Source organism: Leguminivora glycinivorella, chromosome 24 (assembly GCF_023078275.1).
Source record: "Leguminivora glycinivorella isolate SPB_JAAS2020 chromosome 24, LegGlyc_1.1, whole genome shotgun sequence".
NCBI classification, from domain to species: Eukaryota; Metazoa; Arthropoda; class Insecta; order Lepidoptera; family Tortricidae; genus Leguminivora; species Leguminivora glycinivorella.
Genome location: NC_062994.1, coordinates 6,355,296 through 6,369,735, shown reverse-complemented (window position 1 = coordinate 6,369,735; position 14,440 = coordinate 6,355,296). Strand labels below are relative to the sequence as shown.

At 38.4% G+C, this 14,440-nt stretch overlaps 1 protein-coding gene across 5 annotated transcripts in view; it reads left to right on the top strand.

The window, feature by feature from the left end:
• LOC125238836 (transcription factor CP2-like protein 1) overlaps nucleotides 1–14,440 on the top strand; it is a 131,156-nt gene that overhangs the window by 10,891 nt on the left and 105,825 nt on the right. For 4 of the 5 annotated variants that reach the window (XM_048146292.1, XM_048146283.1, XM_048146286.1 and 1 more), the window contains exon 2: nucleotides 1,466–1,588. The gene's annotated coding sequence lies outside the window, so the exon portion shown is untranslated. Of the gene's footprint in view, nucleotides 1–1,465; nucleotides 1,589–11,934; nucleotides 12,131–14,440 lie in introns of those variants that run through there. The other variant, XM_048146285.1, reaches the window with a different exon arrangement.

The window sequence follows — 14,440 nt, the reverse complement described above, 5'->3', positions numbered from 1 at the left end:
GCTTTGTGTGGTAGGGCACAGCACAGCGGATATCGTCTCGCTCTGAGGTCTCGCTCGAATCTAGAGCAGAGCCCAACTGGGGTAGTACCTCCGCCTTACAGAAGACCGCAGCCAAATAGCACTAGACCCTACTCATAGTGTTGTGTTCCTGTCGGTGAGTAAGGCTGCCAGAGCTCAACGAGGGTGCGGTGTGCTGATGACGGGAGGACTTACGGAACTAACTTGTTCCGTTTATTGTCCTTTGAGTCGTCGGCAACCCGAACCCTCCTTGGAACTTGTACACTCCTTTTTGCTGTGTACTTAACACAGCAAAAGGGAATGTACAGGTTTCTAATGGGATGGCAACGCGCATGTGACACTGTTTGAGTTGCAGGCGTCCATAGGTTACGGTGACCGCTTTACATCAGGCGGGCCGTATACTTGTTTGCCACCGACGTAGTATAAAAAAAAAAAAACCATAAACAACCATATTTTGTATATATCGGTTGTGTATGGAGCATTCTTCTCCAGCACTGATGGGAAGCAGTTCAAACCGCTTGCAATTTAAGAGACACGTTTTTGTACCAGCACTCTTTATGTAACCGATACCTTCCTTGAACAAATATAAATTTATGGACGGAACTAGTTGCATTCTACGTTGTGAAATACGGCTAAATGAAAATTTTAAGGAGTCCAATGTTATAATTGTAAGTGTATAGGACAGTAATTTTAATGTTCCACTAGTTAGCTCAAGAGGCTCAAAAAGAATTACAAAGACGTTTTCTAATAGAATGGCGCTGACTTTTTTCCGGGGTTTCAAAAATCATGTAATTATCTTATCTGTAGTGAGCTAGTCGTGTACGCATAAGGACGCTAAGCTACGCTAACCTTAGATTGTTCGAAGCAATGCTGAGCCGAAACGAGCGGAGTTTGCCCTAGATTCTCACCATTGGTCCTCCCCCTTCCCCCCCTACATATAGCGTGTCTTTGCCATACAGTTGGCCCGACGCTACGCTCGCGAGACGCTAGATGTGGGGGGGGGGGGGGCTTAGATGCTAACAATAGCTTGGGGATAGGTGGATCTGTGTAAAGTGTCCCCCAATATTTATTAATTATTTACTTTAAATTGATGAAAATTGACGTTTACAGATGTTCGTAAAATAATCCACTCCATTTCTATTCTTTTTTTTTCTGGACTGGTAAAATGCGTTTACACATTCCTCCAGCCTGGGAAACCATTGGGGAGGATATGTGGGACTCCCCCCTACTTACCACCCTCCAGTGACAGGAGGAGAGGAGATATACCCACTATAAACCAGTCCGACGTCGCCCTTCTAACTGTTATAAAGGAGCCATGGGATGACGGAGATCCTACCACACTCCATTCCTAATCCTGCCTGCCATGACCCAAAGTCTACATCCATGTGTTTTCAAGAGAATAATTCAATTTGCTCAAGATTAACAACCGCCATTTTCTCTTTTCCAGACGAAGCAGCCCCAGTGTGTCTTCAGTCAGCATTTTGATGGATAACCAGTGCTGCCAGCGTCTGAAGTCTCTTGGAAACGAGATCTGAGAAGAAATTCACGCGGCTGTGTCTTCTGTTGAATGGTAAGTTACATTTTGACGACCGGTCTGGCGCAGTCGGTAGTGACCCTGCCTGCTACGCCGCGGTCCCGGGTTTGAATCCCGGTAAGGGCATTTATTTGTGTGATGAGCACAGATATTTGTTCCTGAGTCATGGATGTTTTCTATGAATATAAGTATTTGTATATTATATATAAGGTCCTAATTTATTAGTTGCAGATATTTTAACACATGTGATACTTTACATTAAAATAATTAACTTTAAATATAAATTAAGAAATCTTTTCATGTAACTTTTTTGATTTCATTTTCCTAACAAAAAAATTAATTATAATTTCGTCTAAAAAAAATCATCATGTGCATTATCACATGTCACAATAACACTGTCTGTCATGTCAACAATTGTTTGTTGTAAATGTCGTAAAGGTTCGGCGGGAAAACTGCACATGTCATTGAAGTGGCCAGTTACAGTTAAGTGGTACGTAAAAGAGGTACTAGAATCTGTTCAATGAGTTAATAATCACAAAAACAGGGTGTTTTTACGTAGCAAATTTGTTTTTCCGTTTTCTCCAAAAAAACATCGTAAAAGCTATAATGTTTCACGGTTTAATATACTCCAGAGACCGAGTACTATCAGCTGTAAAAATATCTGCATCTAATAAATTAGGACCTTATATATCGTTGTCCAAGTCCCCACAACACAAGCCTTCTTGAGCTTACCGTGGACCTCAGTCAATCTGTGTAAGAATGTCCTACTTATAATATTTATTTATTTTTTATTTATAATAATAGAACCTCTATTACGATTTTTTGACGGTTTAAAATACGTTAATCGATAGCCGTTTGGTGATGGGTTAAGAATTTCAACACCCTCTTTCTTCCCGTGGGTGTCATAGGAGTCGACTGTGGGATATGGGTTAAATTGCGGCGTAGGCGAGAGGCTGGCAACCTGTCACTGTCACTGCAATGTCACAGTTTCGTTTTCTTTCAACCCCTTATTTGCCAAGAGTGGCACTGGAACCAGTGCCAGTAGTTTCATATGCTCTGCCTACCCCTTTATGGGATACAGATGAGATACATGATTGTATGTAAGTATATTAATTGATACATAAACGTCATGGAAAATAAATGGTGTTAGTGTCACGCGGGCCGACCGCGCGGTTCGATACGTATAGTATCCGTACGGCTACTTTGTGAAGTAATGAGGAGGGATGAATGCCATATAGGCAAAATAATGTTGGAGATGAAGGTTGATGGATGGAGAGGGAGGGGTAAACCCAAACAACGCTGCATGGATTGTGTAAAAGAGGATATGAGGAAGAAAGATGTGAGTGTTGAGATGACGAAAGATAGAGGAGAATGGAAGAGGAAGACGTGTTGTACCGACCCCACAACATGGGATAAGGGTAGGAGGAAGAAGAAGAAGAATGTTGTCTTCCGCGCTGACCCGTCCGCTTTACTCTAAAACGCTCTCTTAATACACTAACGCCAGCCTTATTACAGTTATTACTAACATCTCAAATATCTCAATATAAGTCAAGACATCAAACTCTGGTAATCTGCAATGAGGAGGCACACTGAAAGGTTATGACAGATGGCGCCACCTTATGATGACTTTTGCACAGATAAAGAACAGGACTGCTTTTTGCTTTATCTGTAGGTTTTTGTTTAATAGCCATAACACATTACCGGATCATACCGATGTTATTTCAAACGTGAGAGCGAGAAGATATATTTTTTTCACTGTTACATTTGAAATAACGTTTAACGGTAATGTGTGCGGCTATTATACCTAGTGACAGGTTGTGAATGGCAGTTACATAACTACGAACTTGCACAGGCGCCGCCTGGCGGAAAAAATGTCAATGTACCTCCTCATTAGTATTTTTCTTCGAATAAATAAATGGCAACACTGATCGTTATTCCCAATGTATTACTTACACGAGTCCAAGAAAAACACGTGGCAGATCACAATCGCCATCTCGCCACAAAGTTTAATTGCCTCCAATAAATTTCAATTAATCTGTGGGTCCGCGACAACGCGCTTTGTCATTAGTGTGGCAAAAAATCAGCGCCATCTTGTATCGAGCGTGCGAAACTGTTTGGAGATTGGAGTAGATTACTTGTGGCATTGACCCTCTAAGGTCCAAGGAGAAAATAAGGTGGAGTTAGCCTCCATGCGTTATCCTGGCATTCGTCGCGGCTCATGATGAGAGCCTGGGGCCGTGGGGCCCGCTTTGACAGTAATCCCAAGATTTAGCGTAGGCAACTAGGCATAGACACTAGTTTTACGAAAGTGGCTGCCATCTGACCAACCTGAAGGGTAATAACTATAGGCCTTATTGGAATGAGTCCGGTTTCCTCACAAACATCGTGATTTTTTCATTTTTTTTAATGTTTGTTTCTCGATATCTCCGTCGTTACTATACCGATTTTGAAAAAATTTTTTTTGATTGAATGTATATGCATACAGATTGGTCCCATTTTTCTCAGAACCCAGTTCTGATGATGGGATCCTGGAGAATTCGAGGGAACTCCTCAAATCTGAAAGGCATACATATGGTTATTTTTGTGTTTTTAAAGGAACAACATGCATTTACGTACGGAACAGTGACATTTGGTGCAGTGGAACTCCTGATGATGGTCAGAATGGAACTCCTCAAATCTGAACGGCACACTTATAGTGACTTCGGTATTTTTATAAGAACAGCATGTACTTACGTCCAGAACAGTGACATTTGGTGCAGTGGAACTGCTGATGATGGTCAGAACGGAACTCCTCAAATCTGAACGGCACACTTATAGTGACTTTGGTATTTTTATAAGAACAGCATGCACTTACGTCCAGAACAGTGACATTTGGTGCAGTGGATCTGCTGATGAAGAGTGAGCGCCCCTGGTTAGAGTTCCGTTCTGATAATCATTCTCATCTGTAAATACTTCAGAATCATCCAAATTTCAAAATTGGTTCAGAAATGACGGAGATATCGAATAATAAACATTAAAAAAGAAGGCGGTTTTTTTTTTCTTAAAAATTATTTCATACATTTTGTATGGCGGTAACGGAATGGAAGGTTTGAAAAATGTATGGAAGTCTTGGGATTTTTTTTTCTCTTATCGGGATTGAATCGCGTAAAAAATACCCATGTTACAAAAAAGTGGGGTGGACAACTTTGAAAAAAAAAATGGCCCAGCCGGCGTATCATGCTGCCAATTTTATCACTTATCCACGTGGATAAAGCATCCGTCACGCTTTAGCAAGTATGTCAGTGTGAGAGTGACAGATGTCTTATCCACGTGGATAAGTGATAAAATTGGCAGCATGATACGCCGGCAGGTATAGTAATTCTTTCTTAAATCAAGATTTCCACTTGAGAACTTATCTGCAATGAATAGCATTGTTCTCTTTTGTTAACCCTAAACCGCTAATTACCTGCGCGAAATAAATACCATAAACAACAAACAACAAAAGATGTTTTATGAATAACAACAGTATTCCCTTAGTAATAAGGGTCAAAAATTAACACAAGTTACTACTTTATTACTAAATGAATACTGTTGTCCTTTTATAAAACATCTTTTGTTATTTTAACTATAAAACTCCCGTGAGACTCATACATATTTAAAAATATTTTAAGCGGGTTACTCACGTATTAAGTCGATATAGCGTTCGACATGTTTCGGTTCAATTTCGAGAACCTTTCTCAAGAGTAGCGACCCCGCCTTTACATGTCGAGAGCAGAGAGAGCAGTATGCGTCGCGCTCTCGACATGTAAAGGCGGGGTCGCTACTCTTGAGAAAGTTTCTCGAAATTGAACCGAAACATGTCGAACGCTATATCGACTTAATACGTGAGTAACCCGCTTAAAATATTTTTAAAAATTTTTAACATCTTTTGTTGTTCACAAAAGAGAACAATGCTATTAATCGCAGATAAGTTCTCAAGTGGAAATCTTGATTTTAAAAATATTCTACTATAACATGTATCCATTTGGTGATACGCGATTTATTTGCCCATTGTAAACTGGTTTCCTTGATCATCTCTTCATTGGATAATCGGAGTATTTTTGTGAATTGCCATTGTTGGAGCCCTACCCTCGAGAGCAATGCTCGATTTTCGTTGGTTGACGTCTGATTGCATTTACGATGGAAATCGAAATAATGCTTATTGAGAATTTGACGACCGGTCTGGCCTAGAGCCTAGCCTAGCCTAGCATAATCCTGGTAAGGGCACTTATTTATGTGATTCATGAATGTTTTCTATGTATAATATCTGGGCGACCGAGCTTCGCTCGGTTCTATTCTAATATATCACGTCTTTAGCTAAAAAAAAACTCTTATAAATACAAAAACAAAAAAAAGACAAAAAACAAAAACTTAATTTCTGGCCGGGATTCGAAACCCTAACACCTTAACACCTACGATCTATCTGCGTACATTAGACCGACCTCGTACGACTGAGCTAAGCGGAATCGATGCGCGCGCGGCGAAATTAACGATCATATTTTACGTTTACTAACGCGAAAGAAAAACTCATGAAAACTCGAAAATTCGCGTTTTCCGGGATCTAAGGCTACGCTAGATCGATTTTTCACCCCCGATAACCCCCACATAACAAATTTCAGCGAAATCGTTAGAGCGGTTTCCGAGATCGTCTGTGTGTAAAAATGTCCTATAATATTTATTATATATTTCCTATTCCCACTAAGACAGGATGAAAATCCTTGGGGTGAAATAAATGAATTTTGTTTTAAGGCAGTTTCATGAAAACGTTTTCCTCAACTTAAAACGAACACACAGTATAGTAATAGTATGGTGTGAGAACCAGTCGACCTGTCATATCTCACTCATACAAGCATTATGGTACGCGTACACGAGCTTAGCCTGTGTGCGTAGGAACGCGCCACTTTCATATATTTGATCGCCATTGTACACCGGTCAAATCTTACATGAAAATCGGCTAAAAAAACAAAGTGTGATGTAAAGCTGGATTTTTGGTATGTTATTTAGAGTCCTTGGGGGAATGTAAGACTACATTTTGCAAGCAAAAAAAGTGTGCTAACTTCGTAATTTAAAAAAAAAAGAAAAAAATCGGACATTTTTTGATCTTTATTTTTTTATTAAAAAACTATGCGTTTTTGGTCAAAAGTTGCTTTGTAATGTTGAAAGCGCATTAAATTTCAAACAGTTTGACATCTTTTTTATCAATATCCATCAAATAGTTTTCGAGATATGAAGCGTCAAAAAAGGTTAATTTTTGACGCATTTATAAAATGTAGCGTTTTGCCAATATTTTTAAACAAATATCTGCAAAATACTTCATGATATGATATATATTGCAATATAACATTGTATAAAATTTATTTTGCTTTAGTTTTAGTGCAAATAAAGGTCAGTAAGACGAATAGTTACTTTGGTAAACAAAAAAAAATCTATAAATAGAGAAGCCAAGAGTCTGGTAGATTGGTTAAGGTAAAATAGTTTACGCTAAAAGTTTTAGGTTGAAAGTGCTATCTATTCGATCTTACTTTCTTTGATATCCGTTTATCTGAAAAAATTGTCTAAGCTAACTTTGCATCGATTTGACTATTACTAATGAAGAAATAAAATACAGTAAAATTTTGAAGTTTAGTAAATTAGAAAAATAAAACAGAATTAGTTACATTTTACTTTTCCTTTTTGAGGGTCCTGGTTCTGCATCTTGATGGCACAACTCCTGTAGTGATAGAAAGTCCACTTGAGTTGTATTTGACCACCAATTGCTGTGGAATAAACTACGGGAACGGAAAGCGCCCACGCCAATTATTAAGATACTGGAGAAGTGGTATTCCCAGCAGAAGAACGTAGTAAGATGGAAGTCAACTCTGTCCACAGCCAGCGGGCTAAACTGTGGCGTGAGACAAGGAGGCAGTATGTCTCCGGCTCTCTTCAGCGTGTACATGGATGGGCTGTCGCAGGCTTTGACCAGTACCGAGGTTGGCTGCTCCATCAATGGACAAATGATAAATCACATCGCATATGCAGACGATATGGTCCTACTAGCACCATCTGTGGGAGCTATGCGTAAATTACTTGCAGAATGCGAGAGATACGCCAGCCAGCATAACATGAGATACGATCCGGACAAGTCTGAATTTATGCTCATGGAGGCAGCACATATGCCCACACATGTACCACATCTTTTGCTTGATGGAGTTCAATTGCGGAGAGTACACGAAGTCAAATATCTTGGCCACATCTTGTTGTCCAGTTTAAAAGACCAGGAGGACATAGAAAGGCAGAGGCGAGCCACCGCAGTAAGGGCAAACATGTTGGCTAGAAGATTTGCCAAATGTAGTGACAGCGTTAAAAGACAGCTGTTCCTCAGTTTTTGTACAAGCGTGTATACTGTCGAGTTATGGTCCGACTACACCTGCGCGGCTGTTAGAGACCTGCGCGTGCAATACAACACATACTATGTACTGATATTTCGTTAAACGGAGAATACTATGATTCGGGCACGTCCACGACAACGCTCGTGAGATTACATCGATGTTATTGACCCTCAGTGATATGCTTTAAAAACCAGTCCGTACAAGAAGAATTTCGGAACAATCTGATTCAATTACTTAATGAGGGTTTTCTACTCGTAAATATTTTTTTCCGCCAAGCGGCGATCCTGTCTTTCTGACCGTAAACTTAACTTACTAAATAAATGTTGATTTGATATACGCAAATATGTGTCTGAGTAATACTTGAACAGCTCCCAAATAATAATAATTCGTTCTCCGCTACGCCTCCTGTAAATATATGTAAACTAACCCATTTGGCCATTACCATCCACCGATTATTTCTGATCCAGTTATACTAGACTTATGATATAATCCTATTTTTTTAAATAACTGGCACTCTTTTGGTCTTAAATGAAAGCTAGTGAAATTTTCTACATCTTTATTTTACAATTTATGTAATAGACTGAGTTGTTTTGCTGATATCTGTCTCAAAATATTAGCAAAACGAATATTTTAATAGAAAGGGAAAAATGCTCTTTTTTTGACGCTTCATATCTCAAAAAATTATTGACGGACATTGATAAAAAAGATGTCAAACTGTTTGGAATTTAATGCGCTTTCAACATTACAAAGCAACTTTTGACCAAAAATACATATTTTTTTAATAAAACGGCAAAAACCAAAAAAAGTCTGATTTTTTTACTTTTTTTTTTAAATTACGTAGTTAGCACATCATTTTTTTGCTTGCAAAATATAGTCCTACATTCCCCCAAGGACCCCAAATAACATACCAAAAATGCAGCTTTACATCACACTTTGTTTTTTTATTTCTCTTTTTGACCAGTGTACATGCTTCCGTGCAGGTCTTTTTTTATCCAAATTACTTAGTACCTACATTGTAGTACACCAACTCATTTGTTTATGTGACTGTTTGTGTTCTAAAAAAAAAAATATGTTTGTTTTTGGCATAGTCCTTGGAGTCACATTGTCGAATTTGATTTACACCAACCTTTAACGATCAGTCGTCCATCATCTCATCATGGTATAAATGTAAGGTTAATGACGGACAGTCGCCATGATATACATCAGTACAAGTAGCGGCACGTATAGTTTAGCGCTGAGTGAAATGTGGATGCATGGGGACGCATATACCCTTCGCCCCTGCAGCCCCCCTTCCCCCCCCATAGTTTGACTTCTGCGCTTCAGTACTCCAACGTCTTCTTAATATAAATATTTGTCTTTTCGTGATTGTCGCATATATCGTTAACATCTTGGCATCTCCTGGTCTTGGATACACAGTAGAAAGAACAATGTTTAGTATCCACCAAGGTGTTTAAGCGATCACATCATTCCTCAATTGACGTGAGGAGCACCCAATGAAACCTCTCACGTACATTTGCCTTATACACGTTAAACTTTCGTGAGACATATTCAACATTTCGCAGCAATAGCGATATAATAACGTGAGTACAACCGTAGATCAGATTCATTAATTATTTACATTTGCCTTTCTTTGATTTTGGCGCAGCATACATGGGACTACCTCTACATTCCTAATGACGTTTGTTCGAAAATCACTTGGCCTAACTCATTTGGCCGAATTATGAAATGCCTAACGCTCTTTTGGCCTAACGATCATTTGGCATAATTTAAATTTTGCCCCAAAAGCATACATCGCTCGTTCGTCCACCTTGTATTCTGTCAGTGTGGAGAACTTTTTGGACATGTTTCGCTGCTTTCGGCTCAGCATTTGTTACGAATTATTATGTACTTGAATTTTAACAACCCTAAATTGCCGATAGGAATTTGACTTATACTGACCGGGATATATAGACCGTGATTACCTTTTTGATTTTTGTTGTTTTGGTTTTTGAGATCGCATGCTGTCTATGCGACTTTAACATCCACCCGCCTTCGTCAGTTTTCCGTGATCATGATGCATGCAACTGCGTCGAAATATCGGGAGCTCGACAAAAATCAAAAAGGTAATCACGGTCTATATCCCGGTCAGTTAGGTCAGTAATTCAGTATACTGACTAGAGTTCAGTAGACTTATAAGTCTAATGAAAATAACCGTGAATCATTCAAAACTCTGATTGGAATTAGGGATACAGGGACACGATTCGTCCCTGAATCGCAGTCAAACTTCGTTTTTATAGCGTTTCGCTGATTTGCTGACCAACATTATGTGGTATCGCGTAGAGCGTCGACGCCTTTTGCTTGTCAAATTTCAAATTTCCATGTTATACACTATGTAACATAATTGCCGAAGATAAATCCTACGGCTTATACATTACCTTCTATAGTACCTTTAATTTTCATGGTGTTTATTTTAAAAAATAAACTTTTTAACAAAAAATAAAACCGCCTTCAAAAATAAGCGCGTTACAAAACACGGAGAAACTAAAAAGCAAAAAATAATAAACCTTTGAATTCAGATTTCTTGGCGTATTGCAATAATCTAAACATCCAAATTATAAACAAATCAATTATTTTTGCAGTCGGTACCAGACCTGTTCGTCGCCTTGCTATTGCCTGTTTGCCCCACCCAACCATACGCAGGCTGGCACCGACTCCAAAAATAATTGATTTGTTTATAATTTGGATGTTTAGATTATTGCAATACGCCAAGAAATCTGAATTCAAAGGTTTATTATTTTTTGCTTTTTAGTTTCTCCGTGTTTTGTAACGCGCTTATTTTTGAAGGCGGTTTTATTTTTTGTTAAAAAGTTTATTTATTTGTTGATTTTTAGTGGTTCCTATTGATATTATACGTATCAGTCCGAATACATGTACACTAGTGAAAGAATTATCCTTTAACTCCTAACCATTGAGGAGTTGACCTTCCATCATCAGCTCAGCCACATAAAATTATTACCATCAGGCGTAAATACTGGTTTACCTTTGAAAAATACACTAAAAACATTACATGTGCCTATAACATTTGAAGAGTTCCCTCGATTTCTCCAGGATCCCATCATCAGACCCTGACTTGGTGCCAATGGGACCATCTCGGGGTTATACCCGTTCGATCAAAAAAAAAATTTTGAAAATCGGTCCACAATTCTCGGAGATATCGAGGAACATACATACAAAAAAAAAAAAAAAAAACATTCAGTCGAATTGAGAACCTCCTCCTTTTTTGAAGTCGGTTAAAAAAGGAAGTGCTATTCGTAACCGCTATTCGATACCGGTTATGCTCTTAAATGGATCACCAGCATTAATGTTACACCCTGTAGAAACTATCTTTGAATAATGTTGCCAAGGAAACAGTATACTCTGCTGGGGTGTAGGGCTCTGATCATATTTCATTTTCTCCATTTACTCCGGTCTTGGGCAGTTTGGGTAACCTCCTCCCACCCCATGCCTAGCACCCTGAGCTCCTGCTGAACCGAGCGACGCCAGTTACAAGTTACATTTTATTAACAATATATAATACAGGTACCAAAAAAAAACGCTGCTAAAAAAGTGATTTGAGCATTTTGAGCGTGGTAATTTGCAATAAAAATGGTTCTTGGTAAGGTGTTCTATATTTGAAACGGGCTCAAGGTATTCACTCGTCACAGGCTCTCAGCAACAAACTCTGACGCACTTGGAGCCCTCAGCGAAGAATTAAATATGGCGGAACCGGCGTGTCCCCCCACGGTACCCCACGCCACCATCTTGACCCGATGATTGCCTGACCCTGCCAAGTGGTCCCAATTCCCGACATCCACACATCTCCATTCGCGTACGCCATTGGCCGACGAATTAACGACAATATTGCGTACTTATTCATTTAAACTTCAGCAATTTAGCAATAGAACACGGTTTTGTCGTACTCTGTCGTACACGGCCGACGCTCGTGTTCGATTTTCGAATCCAACCAACGGACGTTCTCATTGGGGATTCGGTCGCGTTCATGATAATTTTCTAATTCTCGAAATGGTGGATTGACAATGTATTTGAAAGACGGGGACGGGTGGATTATGACTGGTCTCATGTGTTTCGCCAATATGGCTAAATTATACTGATTTGTGAGAATATTTGGACTTTTTTTAAGTGTTGTACCGCTGTGCGCCTGGACTCTTATAAGGTGAGAATGTGTGATGAAGGAATTTCTTTTCTGATTCCTCTCAATGGATTTAAAAAGTAGAAGGGGATTTTTATTCTCTTTTTGAACGGTATGTGAGAAACGATCATGATACTAATATCATTAGTTATAATCTAATTAACTACATACTTATATCATATTCGTTATTTATAATTAACCACATTTATTTTCATTTAATTATTTAGTTCTGAAAAATAGACAATCTCTCCGCCTATCAAGGCTATCCGCCTGCTCATTTGCTTCCTATACTTTTTTTTTAAATTTAATTAAGTATTCATAAATCTTACCCAATCCAGTTGCCCACTTCCTTCGCGTGGATTTATTACTAAAAAAAATCCCAAAATGAATAAATTTTCTGATATGGATGCATGAATTAAAAAAAAATAGTATATACTTTAAATATTTGATCCCTATTCCCTATACAAACTTCCATCCCCCTTTTAGACCCTTAGGTGATTAATTTTTGAAAACACTGAATTTTTTTTTACTTTTATTTGTCCATTTTACGAAGTTTCAAGTTCCATGGTTAAAATAAAAAAAACATTCCCTTTTTAACCCTCTTAAGATGAATGAATGAGGGATGAATTTTCATAAAGCCCAAAACTACTATTCTTTTATTACACTATCTTATATCCAAAAATTGGATTGGACACACTCTTCGGAGAGGGGAAAGAAATAACGCGAGCATTGCTCTCGACTGGAAACCGCAGAATACAAGCCGTGGCCCCGGGCGCCCTGTCCACTCATGAAAGCGGTCCTTCGAAAATGAGCTACGAGCGGCTGGTTTGAGCTGGAGCGAGGCCACGAGGGTCGCTGAAGATAGGAAGGCGTGGCGCGAGCTTGTGAAGGCCATTTGCACATCTGGGGTGGCTTAGAACTACAACAACAACATATCCAAAAACCCCGAAAATCGAACATCGCTGGTATTACTTATCTTCTGTTTATGTATTATCTTTTCACCAAGTTTCAAGTCCCTAACTCAAAATAAAATTAAATCTGTCATACAAACTTTCATCCCCTTTTTAAACCCTACACACTTGACATCCTTAACCATACGAATATGGTACATGGTACCCAACTTGGAATAGTAGCATAATGAGTGCCTCTATATAGATTGAGACCCTATTTTCCTCCAGAGCAGAAGCTACCAAAACCTCAAAAAAACTAACATCTAAAATCACGGTGGCTCCACTTCTTAAATCCATCCTTGGTCCCTAAGGACCAATTTTACCAAAGGAAATCTTTGGTTCAGCAATAGCCGTATAATTTACCGAACACATGCAACTAATAGGCCAAGGTGACCACCCTCCTTTCAAATTTTAGCATTAGTAGTTTCGGCTCAGCGTTGATGAATCAATCAGTCAGTCAGGAGACATTCTCTACCAGTCAACCATTGGGTTAAACAGAGACATATACATATGTTGGTGCATCAGGAGAAATAATAGCTAACAGATACAAATATATATTTTTCCATATTTTACATTTCTTGCATTATTAAATACAAATAAAATTGTTTGGACGCGTTTTCAGCGGATACATATACACCGCGTTTTTTTTTGTTTTCCGTTAAATTTGACACGCAGTTAAGTTCATCATCAGGAACCAGAACCAGAAAAAAAATTCATCATTTTCATACATAATAATTGAATTTGTTAGTGTGAGAGACCCTTAAGAATAACATTCAAGTTAGTGTCAAGTGATTGACGGCACATGTCAAAACAAATAACATTAGGAATTAGTAAAGGCTGTCACTGTCACACTCTTGTTCAGTAATTCTCTTTATTTTTTTAATAACTCGAGCGGAATTAATTGTATTTGATCTAAAGAAGAACCTTCCCTAAAGTTAACGGAATTCAATAAAAACAGGGTATATAGAGCTCCAGTTAACAGTGTAAAACATGGAAAAAAAATCGCTAAGTTGAAAATTGCCCCCAGTCGTAATTGTCGCGCTGTACCTTAATGCTATGTGCTAATATTTTAATTATGTATACATTTTGTTACGTGGACTTTTGCACTGATTTTCACCCGTAATTACATAAATTAGTTTAGTTTAAACCACTCTAAACCAATATCGTTTTACACAATAATTTAGTGATGACTAATAATTTCACCTACATTTAATTCTATGTCAACGCTAATATGGAAATGTTATTGAATTGGACATAGAATAATACAATTAATGTAGCGGAGGAGAATGTTACTCCGCCATAATAAAAAGATAAGAGGCCTTATTCTCTAAATTTAGTACTTTTTCAGTGTAATGTAACATGTAACGTAAATAATAATATTTTC